Raw genomic sequence first — 23,604 nt, 5'->3', positions numbered from 1 at the left:
AAAATTCCACAACATTATCCAGATGGGAAAAATAGCAGATGTTCCCACAATATGTTTGGAAAACAAACATGATTATTTTCCTTCTTCTTTGGCTTGTAATCTGACCTGTTGTTTTTCTTTGTCTGTTGTTAGTATGGTGCCACCCTTTGACTGAGAGATGTATTGTTGCTATTGACATGGAGTCAGCATAAGTAAAGTAAGTGGGCCAAGAAATCTGAGTTGGCAGTGTTTCCGATGAGGCAGGAAACTGATTCAACCAAATCATCTGAGTGTCAGGATGTGAGATTTTGGACTTTGTGGTTTGGTGTTTTTGTTTTACTAGATGCTCTTGTTTGAAGTTTTGTATTCTTGTTCATCACTTTGTGTTCTGACAATTCTGGTTTCCTTTTGCCTCCCTGTCTGTTCTCCTCTCATCATTAGTTTTCCTCTTTTAGTTGTTAATTACTCAGTTTCTGTTCCCTTTACATTCATTGTCCCTCTTAGCTTTGTTTCTTCTGTTTATCTTTATTCTCCAATTCCTCCTTTAACAGGTTAGCTTTAGTTACTGTTTACTGTTATTCTAGTCATCTTTTCTCCTGTTCTGCTTGGGTCTGTGTTTCTCCTTATTGGTTAATCTGTTTCACCTGCTCCCTCTGCCTCCCAGCCTCCTTGTGTCACCTGTTCCCTGTTCCTCTGATTACCTGTCCTATTGTTTCTTGTCCACCTTTGTCTGTATTTAAGTTTGCCTTCATCCTTTGTTCCACGCGGTGTCGTTATGTCTCTTTGGATTTTGTTCTTGCTGCGGATCCTGTTCTGTTTTGAAGATGCCGTGTAATCAGGATTATCCTGTCATCCAGAACCTCGCCTGCATGTAAGTGGACTCACTTTAAATTAAAGGAGTTTTTGACCACCTCTCTGCTTTTCTCCGTGCTTGTCTGCCTTTTGGTCCACCACAAAAATAGAACTATGACAGTGAGTGAGTCCACTAATTCACCAATGTAACACCTGAAGAAAATATTGGGGTTTTTTTGTAATACAATTTATTTCTACATTTATAGTTATGTTTATCTACATGTCATTCAGTAATATACAGACAGTTTTGGCTCTGTTGTTTGAGTATGTTTAATTACACTTGCCAGCAGGGGACAGAGTTAGTGGTAGATGACTGTTTGTCAAGTAGCAGAAGAAGTACGTTTGTGTCCAGTTTTTAGCCAAAACCTGCGAAGCAGACAAAAAGAAAGATTGTGTCTCTACGGTCTAAAATTGTTTTTGAAGTTGTTTTTCTATCAGTCTTGCTGCCAAGTAATAAAGGTGAACTCATTTCTGCACCATACCATTGTTGCTTGAGTGGTGTAACAATTTAAAAGTTCCACTGAGTTCACGATAGATATTACTATAAGGCAGACGTGTTTTTCAATGCAATCAAAATGGTAACATCGGACATGCGAAAGCAGCAAGCCAACTAAGTGAGCTAACATTAGCGACCGGTAACGGTTGTTTAGCTAGTACAACATCATCCTGTTTTGATGTTTTTCTAAGCGTTGACTGTTGTACAACTTTAGGTGCAAGATGTCGAAGCACAGAGTTTTGTTGGAAATAGACTGACTGACTGGAAATGCTCAGACTGATTGTGAAACAACCACAGAGTTTGAGTACTGTAAAACCACCAGAAAAGATACTAAAGACCTTAAACAAAAAACTGGCAATGCACTCCTTAAGCACATTGCGAGATTTTGTGAGCGACAGCTACTGGCCTTCTGGTGGGTTCAGAAAGGACTTTAGTGACATGTTGGTGAGTCAACATCAAAAGACACAATGAGCTTTAGCGGCCTTGAACACCAGATTAAAAGTGGTCTATTTAAGAGCTAGAACTGGAATTTATACAGGCAATGATATGTGCTGTAAATCCCAATTTCAAACTGAAGAGCTATTTGGACTGGAGAACAGCAGCCCAAAATAAGGTTTAGTGTCATTGAGGAAATAATGGTGAAGACAGAACCAGGTCCAGCCCACTGTAAGCGTTGCTCAGAAACTCACTAAGGCTGGGATCAGGAAAGGCAGAAGCATTGCTAAACCTCATGTAGGGAGCTACAAATGAGAATATCAGAACAGGGCCCACATCCGTTGTAATTCTAGGGGGACAATTCAAGTGCATTACTTGTGCTGTCAAAACAGACCATAAAGGGAAACTGTAATGCTCTTTGAACCTGAGGAGAACCTGCTGTGGGAAGAAGGACTCAAACATTTTCAGCCACCAAAAGCCTATAAGGGGTTCATACCAACCTGTAGGAACCTTTAAAGCAGATTCCTCATTACAGTCAGAACATAACCAAAACACAGAAGTTCAGAGGTAATATTTGTTTTTCACAACACTGCCTTTGAAATGTGTCTTGCTATTTGTTGCATGTAAAGTTAATCCAAAACCCTTAAATTGTAATGCAGAGTACAAAGTTATGTAGATGTTCAAGGACAAATCTCAGCTCGTTGAGACTGTTTTTAAGTTTCGGTAATGTGTGTTGGGGCCATCCATTTTGGTCGCACATTTGGACGCACGCAGCTCAACAGACGTTGCAGCTCTGACGTCATTGGGAGTATAAACCGGCTGAGATGCAGAGTTTCGGGGCCATTTCCCGCTTGTCGCAGGACAGCACATAGGAGGCGCATTTCTGGTGAGACAAGAGCTCCCAGGTGAACTTTTGCTACACAAGGCCATTCCCCACATTTAGTGAAGCGGTTGAATAAACAGTGACAGTTTGTGGTTTTGGTTAATAATTTGTAATTATTAAAGAGTTTTGAGCCCATAATCACAACAACAGAGGATGTCTCTGATTTCTATTCGTAAGTGATGATTTTTGGTTAAGAAATTTATATTTTTAAAATTATTATTTTAAATTATGATTCTTGATGAATATTAATTAATCAATAATCGTAATCCTTACATGTGTTAGCAGCTTTGAACTTAATGTAGATCCAGGGCAAATATCACAGTATTTCTTAATTTATTAACTTTGATTAGAAAGTTTTGACGTTATCAGAGGATAGCAAGGTAATAACTAATACTAGATGAAGAAATTTATTATTATCTTAAGACAGTGTAACATGATTTGACATGCTTAGCTGTCACTGTCATGTTTTGTATGTTGAGAGCAGGAATTTGGTATGAGCATGGTGGAGGTTTGATAAAAGAAACAGAAAACTTGCAGCTCTTGCACAAGGAGAAGAGGACATGGAGCACGGACAGTAATGGGCGTTGACCAGCAAAGAACAATGAAAACCAACCAATGATCTTATATACTGATGCAAGAGTAGAGAATGACAAGGAAGCTGAACCTAAGACATAAATAAAACATCTAACCAATGGCAAAAAGACTAACACTGATCTAAGAAAAATTATGAAATCAGTGCCTAAAGAACACCAGGAAAGTTCTTTGGTCTGCTTGTGTGATGTGGACCAAAAGGGGACTAATTTTTTCTGTTTGGTGCTGCTTGCTTTTACGTTGTACATTTTGCAAGTGAACTATAACTTCTAAACTAAGCCATACATGTGACGATGGTTGCACCATTGGACAGAATTGAGCAGAACGATCTCAGAGGTCCTGCGTTATGCATTTATGTTCTGCATATTTCTGCAGTTATTACAGCTGCAAAATCTTTGTGTCAAGAGCAGCTCATTCAACGCAAGCCATTTCTATTTCTATTTTCAAATTTTGAAATGGCGTTAGAGAATGCATTCTGGAAGCCAGAGATGTGCTTTGCGTGCCCTGACCCACAGCATGCTGCCAGCTGTGTTGCTAAGCAAAGGTTGGTGGATCAGCTATGATTAAAACACAAACAAAGATTTATATCAGAAATTTCCGTACCTACTCACCTGTTCCTTTTCCCTCTTACAGTTGATGTCCCATGTTCCCTCCTTCACCCGTTTCCCTGTAAATAAGCCTTTAATACCCCAGCTGTTCTCCAGTGCAGTGTTTTCCGCATGTGGATCAAGTCCGTCCGCAGAACTATGACCGAAAGGATCTCCATAAATAAGCTGCAGTCAAACTACAACTGATGGGACACCATATATTGGATATAGAACATTAAACATCTACATTCATTTGTTTCCCACTCTGGGCTTTATGTGTTAGCTGATGAGACATTAGGTGGAATTTATTTAAAAATTGAATCATTGGAAGACATACAGAAAAGGGCATCAAGTATAAAACATAAAGTAATTTAGGGTAAATATTTAGGGTTGGATATTTGTTAAATAGTGACCAATGACATTTATTGTACACTGATAAACTGCCCTGGCCGTCCAGATTTACAGAAAAGCCACTACATGAGCCTTGAGATAGAAAAAACACTAAACACTTTATGGTTTGCTCGTCCATACCTTGTAAGTCTATATGCCTTCCAAAAGTATTCATACTAATTTAAAAATCTCAAACTTTCTTATTACCACAAATGCATAACAAATCTCCCAAGACATCAACCACCTGAACTGACTGGATGGACAAAATGGACATCAATCCGAGTAGCTGCCAAGAGGCCAATGACAAACTGGAAGAATTTATGAATGTTTGATGTGTGAAAGGTATTGTGATCAGATGAGGCCAAAACTGGAGTTTATGGCCTTTGTGTAAAATGCAAGATGTGGCTAAAAACTAAATATACACATAATTTTAACAGATCTCTGAATCATGCTATGGACATACTTTTCTTCAGCTTGGACAGGGAAGCTGGCTGAGGGTTGATGGTAAGATTGATGGAACTATAGCAGAATAAATGTATTAAGCAAATCAGTGTATTTCTCAGTTTAAATATCTCCGATGGGTCCATTAACATAAACACATCAGATGTAAAAAACGACCCAAGTAATCAACACATACAAAGATATGAAAGCAATGAAATCACTAATAAAGTTATTGGAAAAACATTTGAATGTCACTGGGAATAAAAGTTAAACATTCAAAATGTATTATATACATTGTGGGACAGCCCTTCTTAAGGACAACTTCAAAACATCTCCTGCATGGAGAAAGTAATCCCATGTATTATTCAGTTGTGATCCTGACCCATTCTTCCACACAAACTGTCTTCAAATCTTTAAGGTTCTGGGGAGTCCAATCTATGTACTCTGTTCTTCAGTTATTCCCACAGATTTTCATTTAGGTTAGGTGATTGACTGGGCCATTCTATCAGTTTAACTTTCTTTCCTTCTCTGAAACCAGTTAAGACAGGTGTGTCAAACTCCAGTCCTCGAGGGCCGCTGTCCTGTAACTTTTAGATGTGTCCCTGGTCCAACACCCATCCATCCATCCATCATCTTCCGCTTATCCAGGGTCGGATCGCGGGGGTAGCAGCCTAAGCAGAGAGACCCAGACTTCCCTCTCCCCAGCCACTTGGGCCAGCAGAGTAGGACTTTGGAATCCCAAGGTGTTCCCAGGCCAGCTGAGAAACATAGTCACTCCAGCTTGTCCCGGGTCTTCCTCTGGGCCTCCTCCCGGTGGGACGTGCCTGGAACACCTCACCAGGAATAAAAGTATTATTGTGTTTACCATTATAAGATGAATTCTGTGAATTCTTTCTTCTGTGCATAAGGAAACAGGCCTATCTGGAAACAGATTACATTAGAGGAAAGTTATTGGCGAGAGGAAAGACAAATGAGCTTGTTATTGCAGGCAGCCAGGAAATCTGGTGACTCTGCCAGGTCAGTGTGACATCAAGTCAGCAGTCCAGTTGACCACAGGAGTAAGGAATGATAAGAGCTTTCAGCTGGGAAAGTTTTGATATCCCTAAAAGTCCTGCCAGGTCAATTTGACCTGAGAGTTTGCATCCTGATAAAGTCATGAGAGTGTTATTATAAAATGTCATGTACGCCAATCTGATGTTTTCCAGATTTTTGGCTAAATGTGTATTCCCGGAAAAGTAGAGAAAAGCAATGTTGAAGGTGCCAAGAAGGTTTAGGTAAATGAGTATGATGATATCAATTGGTCAGGATGCAATACAATACACACTAATGCTTTGTATCTGTATAAAAACCGCCCCATAAAGACTGAACAGGAGGGAGACTTCTGGAATTGTGAAGATGTTGTTTGTGCGCTTTGAATGAAGTCCCCTCTCGTGAAGATTGTTTCAAGGGACAATATTTCTGAGTACTGTTTTAATAATTTTGGCTCAGAGATCAGACCGCTCGCTCCCAAAGTAACAAAGTCAGATGTGGGAAACTGTGTGTGTACTGTCTGGATGCCTGTAAAATAAGGCTGTGTTTTTAATCTTTGGGAAATTCTTTTATATTCCGCTTAAGATTCCTCCCGATCTGTCATTTATGATATGGGCCTGGTTGAAATAAAATCCTCCTTTGTTCAAATAAGTCCGTATGTTATGCAACAAGAGCTTTGGATTGGCTATGAATAACTATAAATGTGTCAAAGGCAAGTATTGACCAAACTTGGTAAATTATGTAAAAATTATCAAGTTGGTGCCCACTTGGCCAAGTTAGCTTTAAAACTAATTAAGAACAACAATTTGTATGTGTTTAAACAACCGGTTCCCAATGCAAATCAGAAGGGTAAATAATATATTAGTTTAATTAAAAAAAATTTCAAAAAGGGATTTGCTGAATTAGAAATCAATAAACTTGATTCTTACTAGTCTTTAACCAGCCATCACAGGGAGTGATGGACTACTAAAGGGGATTAAAGGATATTTTATCTTCATGACTGAATATTATAGCTTCACACTGAAGGCATCAAAACTATGAATTAACACATGTGGAATTATATACTGAACAAAAAAGTGTGAAACAACTGAAAATATGTCTTATATTCTAGGTTCTTCAAAGTAGCCAAAGTTGCTTTGATTACTGCTCCGCATACTCTTGGCATTCTGTTGATGAGCTTCAAGAGGTAGTCACCTGAAATGGTTTTCCAATAGTCTTAAAGGAGTTCCCAGACCTGCTTAGCTCTTGTTGGCCCTTTTGCCTTCACTCTGCGGTCCAGCTCAACCCAAACCATCTCGATTGGGTTCTGGTCTGGTGACTGTGGATGCCAGGTCATCTGGCGCAGCACCCCGTCACTCAGGTCTGGTGACTGTGGATGCCAGGTCATCTGGCGCAGCACCCCATCACTCTCCTTCTTGGTCAAATAGCCCTTACACAGCCTGGAGGTGTGTTTGGGGTCATTGTCCTGTTGAAAAATAAATGATGGTCCCACTAAACGCAAACCGGATGGAATAGCGTGCCGCTGCAAGATGCTGTGATAGCCATGCTGGTTCAATATGCCTTCAATTTTGAATAAATCCCCAACAGTGTCACCAGCAAAGCACCCCCACACCATCACACCTCCTCCTCCATGCTTCATGGTGGGAAGCAGGCATGTAGAGTCCATCCGTTCACCTCTTCTGCGCCGCACAAAGACACGGTGGTTGGAACCAAAGATCTCAAGATTTGACTCATCAGACCAAAGCACAGATTTCCACTGGTCTAATGTCCATTCCTTGTGTTCTTTAGCCCAAACAAGTCTCTTCTGCTTGTTGCCTGTCCTCAGCAGTGGTTTCCTAGCGGCTATTTTACCATGAAAGCCTGATTCACACAGTCTTCTCTTAACAGCTGTTCTAGAGATGTGTCTGCTGCTAGAACTCTGTGTGGCATTGACCTGTTCTCTAATCTGAGCTGCTGTTAACTTGCGATTTCTGAGGCTGGTGACTCGGATGAACTTATCGTCCGCAGCAGAGGTGACTCTTGGTCTTCCTTTCCTGGGGTGGTCCTCATGTGAGCCAGTTTCTTTGTAGCACTTGATGGTTTTTGCGACTGCACTTTGGGACACTTTCAATGTTTTCCCAATTGTTCGGACTGACTGACCTTCATTTCTTAAAGTAATGATGGCCACTCGTTTTTCTTTACTTAGCTGCTTTTTTCTTGATATAATACAAATTCTAACAGTCTATTCAGTAGGACTATCAGCTGTGTACTATATCCACCTCCTGCACAACATAACTGATGGTCCCAACCCCATTTATAAGGCTTGAAATCCCACTTATTAAACCTGACAGGGCACACCTGTGAAGTGAAAACCATTTCAGGTGACTACTTCTTGAAGCTCATAAACAGAATGCCAAGAATGTGTGGAGCAGTAATCAAAGCAAAAGGTGGTTACTTTGAAGAACCTAGAATATAAGACATATTTTCAGTTGTTTCACACTTTTTTATTTATTATATAGTTCCACGTGTGTTCATTCATAGTTTTGATGCCTTCAGTGTGAAGCTACAATATTCATAGTCATGAAAATAAAGGCAACTCTTTGAATGAGAAGGTGTGTCCAAACTTTTGGTCTGTAATGTATATGTATATACACACACACACACAAATGGTATAATACAATGGGTAGTGCGGTATGACCGCACTCTTATTAGTTCTTGCCCAACCCTCTAGTATATGCTAGAAGAAGGGAATTGTGTGGACTCTACTCTTTATCCTTTTTGGCTTCGAAGGAGCTGACTGTGTTCAGTGGAGTGAAAAAGGTCACTGTATGCATACAATCTGTTCATATACTTTTTCTGATCCAATACAGTTTGAATGATTACATTTAATTCTCTTGTAATTCTTTTGCTAACTAACAGTCTTGCTTCCAGAATATAAGATCCATCAGGCTGATGGTTTTGAGCGAAATTACCATGTCGTGGTACGACTCAATTATCAGGAATAAAAACTAAAACTAGCAAGCAAAATTAAGTTATAAGGAAAGCTAATGAACCATATACAGTTTCTATAAAGGAAAAAGGGGAACCAATAAAAAAGGATGAAATATCACATCGCCGTGTGGATATTTATGTTTCTGAAGTGTAAGGATTATGATTATTGATTAATTAATATTTATCAATAATTATAATTAAAAATCATAATTTGAGAAAATGTATTTCTTAACCAAAAATCCTCATTTATGAATCGAAACCAGAGATGTCTTCTGGTGTTGTAATTGTGGCTCAACGCCTTTGATAATTACAACCGTTAAATACTCAGTAATAATTAATAACTATTACCAGAGATGTCACTGTTTAATCAACCATTTCTGCCGAAACGTGTGGAACTTTAACCTTATTTTGACTGACAAATCACAGTTGCACAAAATAAACACAAAACACCATCAACGTGAATATTTATTAAACCAATCAACCTGATACAATCAGCTCTTTGATCCAATGATCTTCACCTACTCAAACATGCAAAGTTCTACACAAAAGGGTAAAATATCTAACTAAACGAAATAAAACAAAACAGCAGTGGGTGTGTATGAGATCAAACCAGCAGTTATGGCAGTTATGGCAAAATAAAAGGGGAATATGGTTGAACGAAGCTTTAGGTGCGCCCCTCCCAAAGTGTAGCTCAGCAGGACACGGGCAGTCATAAATATTCCCCCGCTCCTCCATATCCCGTCAAAACTCAGCTCACACAAAGGATCGTAAACCCTTTTGGCGGCAAACCAGTAAAACATGAAGTTTAAGACAAAGAAAATGGTTGATTTTCACCATAGGGTTATTATAGCAGTCCAGTTTCACGGCACACCTGCTCTCAGGTGTTCGCACAGTAAAAGCACAATCTTGCAGGACTCGGCGGCCTCAGACAACAACAGTAATCATGTTTCAAAAGAACAATGGCATGCACATACAATTCAGAACACATTAGACTATAAGTGGCGATTCTACATTGCACTAAATCTCCTCTATCCTGCCCAAGCTATTCCTAATAAAAAAATAAAAATAAAAGGTGGATTTTACTTGTTGAAGTCTTCCTTCTGGGGCGGCGAGTGAGAAAAAAAAAAAGGTTGAAGAGCACTTGCGCATCCGCAGTTGAACTCCAAGAAAGTGGTCAATCTCCGTCCTTTGGCCTCCTTGGCGAAAAGGAAAAATATGATCTGACAATCAGCATTTGACTAGAACCAAGCAAGGAGGGAAAGTTGGGTCTCCTTGAAAGTCCGTGGTTTTTGGTTACGTGTTAAACTCACGTCTTCGATCGGCAAAGTTAAATTTCTCGCCTTCTCATTCCAGAAACCTCTTTCATGAATTTTTCATTGGCCAACGAAGGAGAATAAATGAAGAATCCACATGGGACCTCTTCTTCTCCAGAGAGAGATGCTTCAGGTGTTGGTCCGGTATCCAACGTGAAAGCGCTTCTTTCAAACGTTCGCCTTCCTATATTACCTCCTGTGATGTCAGACCTGGGACGGCCCCGTCACATCAGACCCAGTGGCCGCTGGGTTTTGTAGGACAGACTATCCTGCGGTACAAGATGGCCGATGACGTTGGAAAGGCATAGTGGCGTCCAGCAACGTGCAAATGGTCCAATATTCAGCAAATAAGTGGTCCAACAGAAGCAAGGTTTATTTTGAGGAATTTGGAAGGGAGTTCAAGTTCATTTTAACACTAATCAAGAACAAATATTGTCATGTGTTCAAACAATGCAAATGGTAAATAAATATTTTTTTTAATACAATTTTATCTTAAAGAATATTTTGCCAAATTAGAAATCCGTTACCAACTGGACAAGTGATTCTTGATGTTTTAAACAGCCAGCAATATTTTCGTAAAAGAAAATTTAAGGAAGTATTATTTGCTCAATTAGAAATCAATAATTTTTTGATAACGTTGTTAATAATGATAATGTTGTTAACTAGCCATCACAAGGAGTAATGGATAATTTAAATGACAGAGAGGAACAATTAAAGACTCTCACAAGATGGTGAATGAATAGCAAATAAACGGACAGACGTGATGATGTCTGTCTACCAGCAAGTTGGACTTTCATGCACCTCTTCTCCCATCTGCATCTGTAGAATAGCTGCTTAGGTGGAGAAAGATCAGTTGGTGGGAACTGTGTTTTGTTTGTGTCTCTATGACATTATGGAGTGTCCAGCGATGAAGCCTCCTTTCTAGGGCTGTCCTAAAGGACTTTATTTCTGGGATTCAGAGTTTTACAGTCTTTTTGTTTGTGTAATTCAGATGTCGTACTCCATCCATAACTGGGCCCAAAATTGCACTTGCTGAATGATTATCTGTCTTTCGTGTTTTTGTAATTCTTATAAACAAAATATTTACCAAAAACATTTTGTTTCTGTTTGTGCTGTAGATATCTGAAATTAGTTTACCTGATGACAAAACCAAGCGTAATATACATGTGTTAATGTTTAGTAGTTATTATAAATGAACTGTGCAGTTTTAAAGCAACAATTCTGGCCTGATGCAGGTTGGTAAAACTTAAATGTAAAATAATTGTTTAAACTTTTCCTGCTAATGGATCCAGTGCACATTTAATGAATAATAGAAGGAATTGATCAATTGTATAACTGTATAACATCAACTGTATGATGTGCTCATCATCTACTATTTTTGTCAGTTGAGACAGAAAATAATTTATTAGCTAATAGTCTTTTAAAGGGAACAAAGAAATAAAGCCAGCTGTGCGTTGAATTCAATTTAGTTTATTTATATAGTGCCAATTCACAACACGTTCTCCATCTTGTTCTGTAAACAAATGGCTAGATACAGGTTTCTCTTACTCACAGCTTTCTCCAGAGTCTCAAACAGAAGAGGATAAAATATGGCTAAATTAATCACTAGAAAGGCTGGATAATGTATACTGGAATAGGACAGAAGGGCATTTGTGAGAACTAGAAAACAGTCGTTAGAGAAACGACAGCAAACTTTCTCTTACTTTTTTAAGTTAAAAAAGTATCATGAAAAATTAAATACAATTTAAGAATAGAAGAAGTGTTGACTTGATGACCTGAAAACTGCGTAGTAGGTTCTATCCATCTAACAACTTTCTTAAGAGGCTGTTGGACCACTTGTTTGCTGAATATTGGACCATTTGCACATTGCTGGACGCCACCAGGCCTCCTGATGCTTTCGGCCATTTTGTATCCAGGACAGTCCGCTCCTCCATATCCCGTCAAGCATCACGACTGATATGACGGGGCGTCCCAAGTCTGACGTCACAAGACGCTATATAGGAAGGCGGACATTTTCAAAACTCTCTTTCAGCTGGGAATCTTGACACGGTTACCACGTCCTCTGGAGAAGGAGAGATCCCACGTGGAGTCTTCATTTATTTCTCTCTCTCGTTGGCCAACAAACAATTCATAACTGAGGTTTCTGGACTAGGAAGGCCAGAAATTTCACTTTGCCGATCGAAGACGTGAGTTTAACACGTAACTAAAAACACGGAGTTCGAGGAAACGAACCGCCACCGTGTTTCACCCCTAGTCGACTGCTGATGGTCAGATCCTATTTTTTCCTTTTCGTCAAGAAGACTTGCTGACCCAGAAGGAAGCTTCACCAAGTAAAACCCATCTATTATTTAATCTTTTATTTCTTTATTAGAAGGCCTGGGCAGGGTCAGAGGTGTAGAGCGATCAGAATCGCTGGTAAGGATCTCATGTGTTCTGAATGGTATATGCATGTAACCTTGCTTATTGAAACTTTGATGGGTTATGTTGATATCTGGAGCCGCCGCGTTCCTAGATGCTTGTGTTTTCACCATCTGAGAGTCAACGCAACCCAAGACTGGACTGTTAAAATAACCTGGTGGTGAATTTTACCATTTTCCTTTGTCTTCAACCTCACTGTGCTAGCTTGCCGCCAAAAGTTAGAATCCTTTGTGCTCAGGAGTTGGGGGGAAGTTTTATGATCAGGACATCACTGAGTACAGTCGGAGCTGCGCTCCAACCACCCACCCTAAATACTGGTTGATTCAACACCCACTGCTGTTTTCTTTATTTTTGCTTAGTTAGATGTGTTACCCTTGTTATGTAGAACTTTGCATGTTGAGTAGGTGAAGATTAATTTTACATAATAATTTCTAAAGACAAAAATGCTGAATGCAGAGTCTGTAACACAAAAAAAATTTACTTCACAGATTAAAAAAAATATCACTATTTAGAGGATTTTATAATATTCAAAGGCCAATTTTGTGTTCATTGTGTGCGAAAGTGATTCGTCAGTCAAAATAAGGTTAACATTCCACAAGTTTCGGCAGAAACGGTTGATTAAACAGTGACATCTCCGGCAATAGTTATTCATTATTACGGAGTATTTAATGGTTGTAATTGTCAAAGGCGTTGAGCCGCAATTACAACACCAGAAACATCTCTGGTCTCGATTCATAAATGAGGATTTTGGTTAAGAAATTGATTTTGTCAGATTATGATTTGTGATTATAATTATTGATCAAGATTAATCAATCAATAATCATAACCCCCAACATATGGCGTCCCATTGACGGGCCTTAAAAAGACAGACATCAAATCACTATTGCACAGAATGAACAGTTGTGATCTCCGTTAACTAGACGTGTATTGTGAGACTTTTGAGTTGCGCACAGAACGTTTGTGAATTAGGGGATATTTTGACTAGGTTGTGCTCAGTTCTGCTGCAGAGGATAATATTATCTTTCAGAGGTGTTTGTTGTGGATGCAAGGTGAAAGTTGGTTTAACTTGTGGAAAGTTAAAGTTAATTTCCAGTCGCCAGCCTGCTGCTGCAGCTGTAAAAACCAGCGCTAATAAGCAGCAGACCTGCCCCCAGTGTCCGCTGGGCATAATTACAGTTGTGACCAACATTCTCCCAGTCAGTTAGAGAACAAAACCTACATCTGGTGGCCATTTAATAGATTACAGATTGCAGCTGGATTTCCCAAACCGCAGACCTGCACTCAGTACCATCTGGTGGTCACTAGTGCGAATTGCATTTCCTACTTTGATTTATTATTATTTTTTTTTTATTACTCAATTGATTAACAGAGGCAGATAATTCCATCACCTATGATCAAAAGGGCATAACTTAAAGTTTAAAGTTGAAGTTACAGATCATTCATTACCACTTTTGGATCAAATTTAAGCGTTTTGGTGGGTTTTATTGTGTGAAGCATGTTTTGATCTGACTCATAAAACTAACTTAGTTGTATAACAGGAAGGTAGGTGATTCATATTAGAGAACACTAACACTTATTTGAAGCTAAGAACAGCATTGAATGTTTTAGTTTCGTTTTCCCATTTTTAAAATTTTATTTTGAATTTGGTTTTGGGTTATTTCAAAATTATTTTCCCGTATTCCTTCTTCCCCTTTTTGTGTGTTTGCTTGATTACCCCCATTAAAGCATAGACTTGGGTAAGCCACAGTTTGAACGGTCAAACCTGTGTGCCCATTTTAAGCAAACCCATACACCTGGAAGATACATGTATGAATCAGACAGCGAGCTTCATTAAGTGGGTTGGATGCTTGTCAGAAAAGGTTGACACCATCATCCCAGCTGCTGCACCGGATGAAGTCCTACATCGAACTCTCCTCCCCAAGAACAGAGCTTGTCTCCGTGTCCGGGAAAGGAGAGACCAGTGCGTAGGACCAGTTAAATCAATGCATGTTTCATGAACTCACACTAACATGCACTAATTACTAACAACTTTCTTCAACAGAAACAGTTAAAAATATAACTACCTCCTAGAGCGCAGTGTTAAACTGTAAATTGGCACGATAATTTTCCATAACACTGCATGCACAGCAGACCTCACAAAAGGGATTAAGAATGATGTAATGGACACACATCGCCAGAGATTTCATGCAAAATCTTATTAAAGGAGGTTGGTTCATCTGTAGACAGTTCCACCGAGGCACAGATACCCACTGGCCCAGTTCTGCTGAACTTAGTAGAGAAATCCTAAGTCCACCACAGCAGACACCTTGCAACCTCCACAAATACACCTGGCTTATAGCCTAAGTACTGCAATTCATTTATTCTTTTTCTCCCTCTTTTCCCATCTAGATAGTTTAGAGACAGGAGTCATATTAAAACCCATCATCATTCGGAAGAGCTAATGGTTTAAGCCTAAACCTGTTTTAACCATTCGTTTTTTTTATTATACACCGCAAACCAGCAGGTTAAGAGTTTACAGGTCAGGACTCACCCCCACACCCTTTTGTCATATTCTCAATTGTGCCATAAATACTGGTTGATTCAACACCCACTGCTGTTTTCTTTATTTTTGCTTAGTTAGATGTGTTACCCTTGTTATGTAGAATTTTGCATGTTGAGTAGGTGAAGATTAATAAATATTCACATAGATAAAGAGAGAGCGTTTTGTGTTCATTGTGTGCGAAAGTGATTCGTCAGTCAAAATAAGGTTAACGTTCCACACGTTTCGGCAGAAACGGTCGATTAAACAGTAACATCTCCGGCAATAGTTATTAATTATTACGGAGTATTTAACGGTTGTAATTGTCAAAGGCATTGAGCCGCAATTACAACACCAGAAACATCTCTGGTCTCGATTCATAAATGAGGATTTTGGTTAAGAAATTGATTTTGTCAGATTATGATTTTTAATTATAATTATTGATCAAGATTAATCAATCAATAATCATAACCCCCAACAAGGCAGATATTTTTGTGAAGCCAATAGGTAAACAATGGTTCATTTATTCTGGTATTGCGTGTTTATCATACATCTTTGGAGCAAACGTTCACGTTTTATTTCATGTTTACCCTTATTTTTCCTTGTGCTGTAAGAATGTCCTGTTTGGTTATACAGATATTGACAGTAAACTCAATTCTCACATTTATGTTGTTAACCTGCTAGTTGTACTGTCCAAATTCTATATTCATAAATACAAGTTCTCCAAACGTAAGCCAAATTTCACTGAATTACTTTAGTATATACAATAAAGCATTACATTTTATCAACAACAGATAGCAAGAAAATTAAGCCTTTAAAATATTTAATATTTTTAAACATTTTGATATTCTTGAATTTTGAGTGATTTCATGTTTTGAAACCCCTGGCATCTTGTGTTTATGATATACTCAAATTTTATCTTTTTTGGGGCGGGGGGCTTGTCTTTGCATTTCTTTCTGTGCTCTTTTTGTCGACTTGATGAGTGTCATATTCTGATGTTCTTAATAAAGTATGAAAAAAAGATATGGGCTTCTTAGTAGTGCATTGCCTGGGCGGCCTTTGGTTGCTTACTACCGCCATCTGCTGGACTGGAGGCATAGTGCACTTATCTTTGCCATCTCCATACGTCATTAGGCCGATTTAAATAACTCATCTGCTGCCTTTCAAAACAGTGTAAACAAAAATCACACAAATTACTTCTGTTGGAAAAAGGACTATTGACACATTTTAGGTGGGATTTAAAACTCCAGCCTGGGAGACAACAATTTATCCTGTTAACCATGAAGCAGATATAAATCAGAATCAGAATCAGCTTTATTGCCAAGTTCGTACATACAAACAAGGAATTTGACTCCGGTACACTTTGCTCTTTTGTTCTGTTTTTGTATTACAGAATATACAAATTTACAATTTACAATATACACATATATAATAAAAAGTTGCATTTGCAACATCTGTATGCTGTTGTTCTCCTACTCTATTGAATGTTCATCAGAGAAACAGCCTGGGGGAAGAAACTGTCTCTGTGGCGGCTGGTTTTAGTAAACAGTGCTCTGTAGCAGCGGGCTGAAGGTAAAACTCTAAACAGTTTATGTGCAGGGTGTGTGGGGTCTGCAGAGATTTTGGCAGCTGTTTTCTTGACCCTTGACCTGTATAAGTCCTGGATGGAGGGAAGGTCAGCTCTGATTATTCTCTCTGCAGTCCTGATTATTCGTTGCAGTCTGGACCTGTCCTGTTTGGTGGATGAGCCAAACCACACTGAGATGGATGAAGACAGGACAGACTGAATGATGGCAGTGTAGAAGATGACCAACAGCTCCTGTGGAAGGTTGAACTTCTTGAGTTGCCTCAAGAAGTACAGTCTCTGCTGGGCCTTCTTTCGAACAGTGTCTATGTGTGAAGACCATCTCAGGTCCTCAGAGATGGTGGTTCCTAAGAACTTGAAGTGGTCCACGGCCGATACAGTGTTGTTGAGGATGGTGAGGGGGGTGTATGGGGGTGGTGTTCTCCGAAAGTCCACCACCGTTTCCACAGTCTGGAGTGGGTTCAGTTCAAGGTAGTTCTGACCGCACCAGTGTACCAGCCGATCCATCTGCTGTCTGTATGCAGACTCATCACCGTCCTGGATCAGTCCAATGACAGTGGTGTCGTCTGCAAACTTAAGGAGTTTCACGGACGAGTCCGATGAGGCGCAGTCATTTGTGTACAGAGAGAAGAGGAGTAGGGATAGAACACACCCCTGGGGGGCACCAGTACTTATTCATCTGGATCGGGAGAAAATGCTCCCCAGTCTCACCTGCTGCTGTCGGTCCGTCAGGAAGCTGTTGATCCACTAACAGGTGGAGGCTGGGACGTTGAGCTGTGTGAGCTTCTGGTGGAGGATGTCTGGTATGATGGTGTTGAAGGCCGAGCTGAAGTCTACAAACAGGATCCTGGCGTACGTCCCTGGGTGGTCGAGTTGTTGCAGGATGAAGTGTAGACCTAAGTTAACAGCATCATCTGCCGACCTGTTTGCTCGGTAAGCAAATTGCAGGGGGTCCAGCAGGGGGCCTGTGATGTCTTTCAGGTGCTTCAACACCAGCTGCTCAAAGGATTTCATGACCACAGACGTCAGGGCTACAGGCCTGTAGTCATTTAATCCTACGATGGTGGGTTTCTTGGGAACTGGGATGATGGTGGATCGTTTGAGGCAGGAGGGGACCTCACATTTCTCCAGTGACTTCTTGAAGATCCTTGTGAAGATCGGAGCGAGTTGATGTGCGCAGGCTTTCAGACATGATGAGGAGACGTTATCAGGTCCTCCAGCTTTCTTTGTTTTCATGCGCTGAAAGAGCCTGTTTACCTCTTCCTCGGAGATCTTTAGTGCAGGCAGAGGATCTGATGGTGGGGGGTTGGTTGCTTTATGGGAGGAATTTGTTCCTGAATGGGATGTAGAGGGGATGATTTGAGGTGTGAATGGCTTCTTGTTATGTCTGCAGTAGAAGCCATTCAGACGGTTGGCCAGGAGACGACTCTGTTCAGGATGGGTGGAGGGGCTCTTGTTGGCAGTCAGGTTTCTCAGACCAGTCCATACAGCTGAAGTGTCACCAGTAGAAAGGCTGTTCTTAAGCTTCTCACTATAGCTTCTCTTGGCTGCTTTTATCTTCTTTGTTAGTCTGTTCCTGGTCTGCCTGTACCGCGCCCAATATCCACTGCTGTGAGCTTCTTCCTTTTCTCTGTGCAGATTCCTGAGGTGTGGAGTAAACCATGGCTTATTGTTCCCAAAGGTGCAGAAGATCTTGGTCTGCACACACATGTCCTCACAGAAACTGATGTATGATGTCACCATATCAGTTAGTTGGTTTAAGTCAGTGGCTGAGGTTTCAAAAACAGTCCAGTCTGTGGATTCAAAGCAGGCCTGTAGCATCTGCTTTGATTCCTCAGTCCACTTCTTAACAGTGTGAACCTTGGGTTTGGAAGCTCTTAGTCTCTGTCTGTAGGTTGGGATGAGATGGATTAGATAATGATCTGAAAAACCCAGAGCAGCCCTGGTAACAGCATGATATGAGTCCTTTAAAGCTGTGTAACAATGGTCCAGTGTGTTTTTGTCTCTGGTGGGACACTTAATATGCTGTCTGTATTTGGGGAGTTCATTGGAGAGGTTTGCGCTGTTAAAATCTCCCAGTATTATGATGAAAGAGTCCGTGTATTTTTTTTCCAGGTCTGTAATCATCTCAGCAAGATGTTTTTCCGTGGCAGAAGTGCAGCCATGCAGTGGAAAATATGAGCCAATTATTATAAACGAGGAAAACTCTCTCGGTGAATAAAACGGCTTACAGATTATGGAAAATGACTCCAGATCCGGGCTACATGTTTTTCCCAGCACTTTTACGTCTCTGCACCAACTTTCATTTATATAAAAGCAGATTCCGCCACCTCGCCTCTTCCCCGATAGCTCCGCGCTGCGATCCGCTCTGAGCAGCTGGAAGTCCGGCATCAGCAGTGCGCGGTCCGGGATGTTTTCACTCAGCCATGTCTCGGTGAAGCAGAGAGCCGCTGATCCGCGGAGATCCGTGTTTTTACCGGTGAGAAGAAGCAGCTCGTCCATCTTGTTGTTGAGAGAGCGGACATTTGCCAGGTGGATTGAAGGCAGTGGTGTGCAAAGTCCTCTTTTGCGGAGCTTTACCAGCGCGCCAGCATGCTTTCCCCTCCGCCGTTTTCGGCGCAAAACCCCATTTAGAGCCGCAGCTCCACTCGCCAGGAGCTCAGTGAACCTCGGATCAATGAAAGATGGTGAAAAAAACCCAAGAGAGGACTCTCTGATGTTGAGAAGTTCCTCTCTACTGAATGACACCACAGGATTATTGCCCGACACCACAGAACTGTGGCTCGAAAAACATAAAAACACACAAAATACAAAAACAAAGAGAGAGCGAAGCTCCGAGGCTGCCATCGTCGGCGCAATCTTGATGCTACTAGTAAAGGGTAGTAGTATGGAAATAATCGCAGTGTTGACCCCTCTCCCACTGAATGCTCAGGGTACTCATACTCATCGTCTTCTGCTGGTCGCGGGGGCAGCAGACTCAGCAGAGACGCTAAGATGTCCCTCTTCCTCCAGCTCCTCCGGGGGGAGCCCAAGACGTTCCCAGGCCAGCCAAGAGACATAGTCCCTCCAGCATGTCCTGGGCCGTCCCCTGGGCCTCCTCCCGGTGGGACGTGTCTGGAACACCTCCCGAGGAAGGCGTTTAGGAGGCATCCGGTATAGATGCTGGAGCCACCTCAACTGGCTCCTCTCGATGTGGAGGAGTACCGGCTCTGCTCCGGTAAATTGAGAGCTTCGCTTTTCGGCCCCTATTACAGCGGCAGCCACACCGATCCGTCAGTCAATCTCCCGTTCGATTCCTCCCTCACTTGTGAACAAGACTCTGAGATACTTAAACTCCCCCACTTGAGGCAGGAACTCCCCTCCAACCTGAAGAGGACAAGCCATGCTTTTCCAGTCGAGAACCATGGCCTCGGAGTTGGAGGAGCTGATCCTCATCCCAGCCGCCTCACACTCGGCTGCGAACCGCCCAGCGCATGCTGTAGGTCTTGGCTAGAGGGGGCCAGCAGGACCACGTCATCTGCAAAAAGAAGAGACAAAATCCTCTGGTCGCCAAACCAGTCCCCTCCGGCCCTTGGCTGTGCCTAGAAATCCTGTCCATAAAAGTTATGAACAGGACCGGTGACAAAGGGCAGCCCTGCCAGAGTCCAACATGCACCGCGAACAGGTCCGACTTAGTGCCGGCAATGCGAACCAAACTCCTGTTCCGCTTGTACAGAGACTGGATGGCCCCTAGTAAAGGGCCCCCAGTTCCATACTCCTGGAGCACTGTATACACTGTCGCGAACAGTGTTTATCCCATCCTGAGCATTCGATATAAAATAAAAAATCAAGCTTCACAGTTTTTGGCAGGATTTGAGCAAAGCTCACATTAGCAAAAGCTCTCGTTAAATGTAATATCATGTTTAAATTTCAAGTGTACTGTTTTCAGTGTGATGAGGGTATAGAAACAACTTAGCCCGCTGAAATTTGCTTTATTTTTGTGTAAAGTCCTTGAGAAAACAAATAAATGGAACAGATGTACAGAAACATCTCCTGAACTCAAACTCCTTCAGGAAATAAAAGCTGATTCACACAGTAGTTTGGAAGATTATCTGCATTTCCAGGATGCGTGTCCCGCAGGATCCACTGCATCGCCCATATGTTAATGCACAAGAAACTGTCAGAGCCAATAACTGTGCATCTGCTGAACTTAATCTAACGCCTGTCCTAGTTTTGTGTTTCACCATCCTGTCTCTGTCATTTCTTTGTGTCCGTATCACTTTAATTCATACCTATCTGCTGCTCCAAGTCACTTTTGTGTTTTTTTTGTTCTTGCATGTTAGATTCTGCATGTTTAATTGAGATGAGAAAAAAGGTGAAGAATAAAATAGGGTACAGCTGAATCGGTTTGTCCAGTTAACTGAGGCTGGGAGAAAGACAGGGCTAGTCTGTTTAAAAACAAATCAACTTATCCTGAGAGTGGGTGAAATGAACATGGAATGACAAAGGTCAGAGAGGTGTTGCATGTATTTACTTAACAGATGTTTACTTAACATGTGGCACAACAATATTTAAACATATATGGCAGAGTTTTTGTTCACTTTAGGCTGCAGCTCTGCAGAGATATACAGTCTGACAGGCATAAGTGCAGACATGCAGACTAGTTGGTATTTGCGTGCATGTGTGCCTGTGTGTTTTGCAATGTGATGGCCAGCAACTTGGCCAGAGTCTGCCCGCTTCTCACCCATTGACTCCTGGAGATAGACTCCACCCCCAGCAGCCCTGTGTGAGTGGGTATACAGTAGAAAATGGATGGAAGGATAATGCTATATTAACACCATTACTGTTCAAGGTTTTTCCTGCACCACTGTTTACATGCTTTAATGCTCTCATGTAACTGCCAACATGTAGATGGATTAATTGTTTACTGCCTTTCTCTGGTGTGTACAATAATTGTTTTAACACCATAAATGCTTTCCCAGCATGCCCTCTAGGTGTTGCCATAGGCGCCAAGTTTAGAAATGTGTGTTTGCCATTTTCACAGGCTGTTCATTATTGATATATATAAACTATTGTGTGGAAAGTTTTGTGTACATGCACCATGTTTCTGTCTCTGTTCTTTATGTAAATCCCTTTTCTAAACTCCAAAAGAAATAAGCAAACAGACCTCTCAAGAATAAATTTAAATAGTGAATTCTATCTCATTCGCATGGCTGTCTGTATGGAAATTATAAAAAATTGGGCTGAATTTATGGTTTATATTCCTGCACTGAGATAAAAAAGAAAGGTGCATCAGTGCAACCCGTGGAAAATGTCTGCAATGACGCAAAGTGTGGGTTTTGCTACCTGTGCATCATCACCAAAGCAAAAGACCAAGAAATGTTGATTAAACCAGCTATAAAATGAGGCAATTCTTCCTACTAAAAGATAATTGGGATTACTAGAATAGACCAACAGAACCAAAGTGGTCAGAGCCGATTACCAGAGCCTCCAGATAACCAACCTGCAAACTCAGACTGTGACAGCCCTAAACTTAAAGGAGCCAAAGACACCAGACAGAAAGAGACAACCAATTCAAACTGAAGCAGACGTAAAAGAATCAGACTGGAATGGCATACAGACATAAAATGGATCAACTGAGTCTGAAGCTGACCAATAATTAAAGCAAACAGAAAAAGTCAGCGGAGCAATATTTTAGCAGATTGACCAGCACTGCTGAAGACTGATCCACAATTGAAATGTCAATCAGAACTTCTGAAAATACCCCAATGTTCTTCTCCAAACATTTAAACTAGTTGCATGAGATTTAAAATCTGTTGGGTAGTCTCTGTCATTTCAGTGCTATACTATTACATGTGATGCCCTCACTCATGCGTGAGCGTTTATGTGCAAGCAAGGGAAGCTGACAATTACTCAAATCACACTCAGATTAAGTGAATAATAATGTTCTCATTAGGGACTAGTTTCCAGTCTGAAGATTGTGGGCTCAACTGTGAAACATGATGAAGTATCTTTGGACCAGGCAATGAATGCCAATTGGATTGTGAGACAGTTTGCAGAAACTACATGAGGATTAAACTCACCCAGTTTTGACAAAAATGAACAATGCATTCATCAATTTAACTCCAGGGTAAACACAAACACACAAAGTGTGTAAGGGGCTTATAATAGCCTTCCTTCAGTGACATGTCTGTCATACATTTACATGTGTGGATGGAAAAATTACTGTGCCAAAAGCCAAAGAAAAGAGATGGGTCTTAAGAAGGGATTTAAAACTGCAAGTGAAGAGGCCTGTCTTATGCCCAAAGGAAGGTCATTCCATAGCTTTGGAGCTGCTATAGAAAAAGCACGGTACCGTCTGAGCTTGCGCTTTGTCTTTGGCACCCTCAGCAAACAACTGGTCAGCTGACCTGAGGGAACGGAAGGGTGTGTAAAGATGTAACAGCTCAGACAGATAGGGATGGGCAAGGCCATTAAGAGTTCTAAAAGCAAATAAAAGGATTTTAAAATGAATCTTAAAATTTACTGGCAACCAGTGTAAAGAAGCTAAAACAGGGGAAATACGGTCAAATTTCCGTGTACCTGATAAAAGACGTGCAGCAGCATTTTGTACCTTCTGAAGCAGGGAAATGCACAAATCACCAACTCCAATATAAAATGCATTACAGTAGTCTAGCTGTGTGGTCACAAATGCATTAATTACAGTTTCAAAGTGCTTTCTAGAAAGAATGGGTTTTACTTTGGCTAGCTGCCTTCAGTCAAAAAAGCTGGATTTTTACAACAGCTCTAATGTGAGCTTCAAGCTTAAGACCAGCATTCATCTTGACCCCTAAATTTGTAATGACCGGCTTGACATACTTGGCCAAGGAGCCAACATCGGTCAAGGAATCTTCACTGGATCTGCCAAAAAACATTACTTCTGTCTTATCTTCATTAAGTTTTAAGAAGTTTAGTGCCATCCAGGCTTTCACATTTTCCAGACATAAAAACCGAGACTGAAGAGAGGTGGAGTCTGCGTTCTTTAGCGGTACATAAATCTTGTGTCATCCGCATAGCAATGAAAAGCAATTCCATATTTCCTAAGAAAAGAGACACGAGGAAGAAGGTACAATAAGAAAAGGAGAGGGCCTAGAACCGA

At 41.0% G+C, this 23,604-nt stretch overlaps 1 protein-coding gene and 1 long non-coding RNA gene across 2 annotated transcripts in view; one reads left to right on the top strand and one right to left on the bottom strand.

Moving 5' to 3' along the window:
* gfra2b (GDNF family receptor alpha 2b) overlaps nt 1-23,604 on the bottom strand; it is a 380,025-nt gene that overhangs the window by 110,077 nt on the left and 246,344 nt on the right. The gene's annotated exons all lie outside the window — the stretch shown is intronic.
* On the top strand, nt 714-4,075 carry LOC124873069. The gene is made up of 3 exons (XR_007039430.1): nt 714-850; nt 3,702-3,780; nt 3,870-4,075. It is a non-coding gene; the product is annotated as an uncharacterized LOC124873069 (long non-coding RNA).

Source organism: Girardinichthys multiradiatus, chromosome 8 (assembly GCF_021462225.1).
Source record: "Girardinichthys multiradiatus isolate DD_20200921_A chromosome 8, DD_fGirMul_XY1, whole genome shotgun sequence".
In the NCBI taxonomy this organism is placed as follows: Eukaryota; Metazoa; Chordata; class Actinopteri; order Cyprinodontiformes; family Goodeidae; genus Girardinichthys; species Girardinichthys multiradiatus.
The sequence above is the reverse complement of the archived record's forward strand: the minus strand, read 5'-3'. Positions and strand labels throughout refer to the sequence as shown.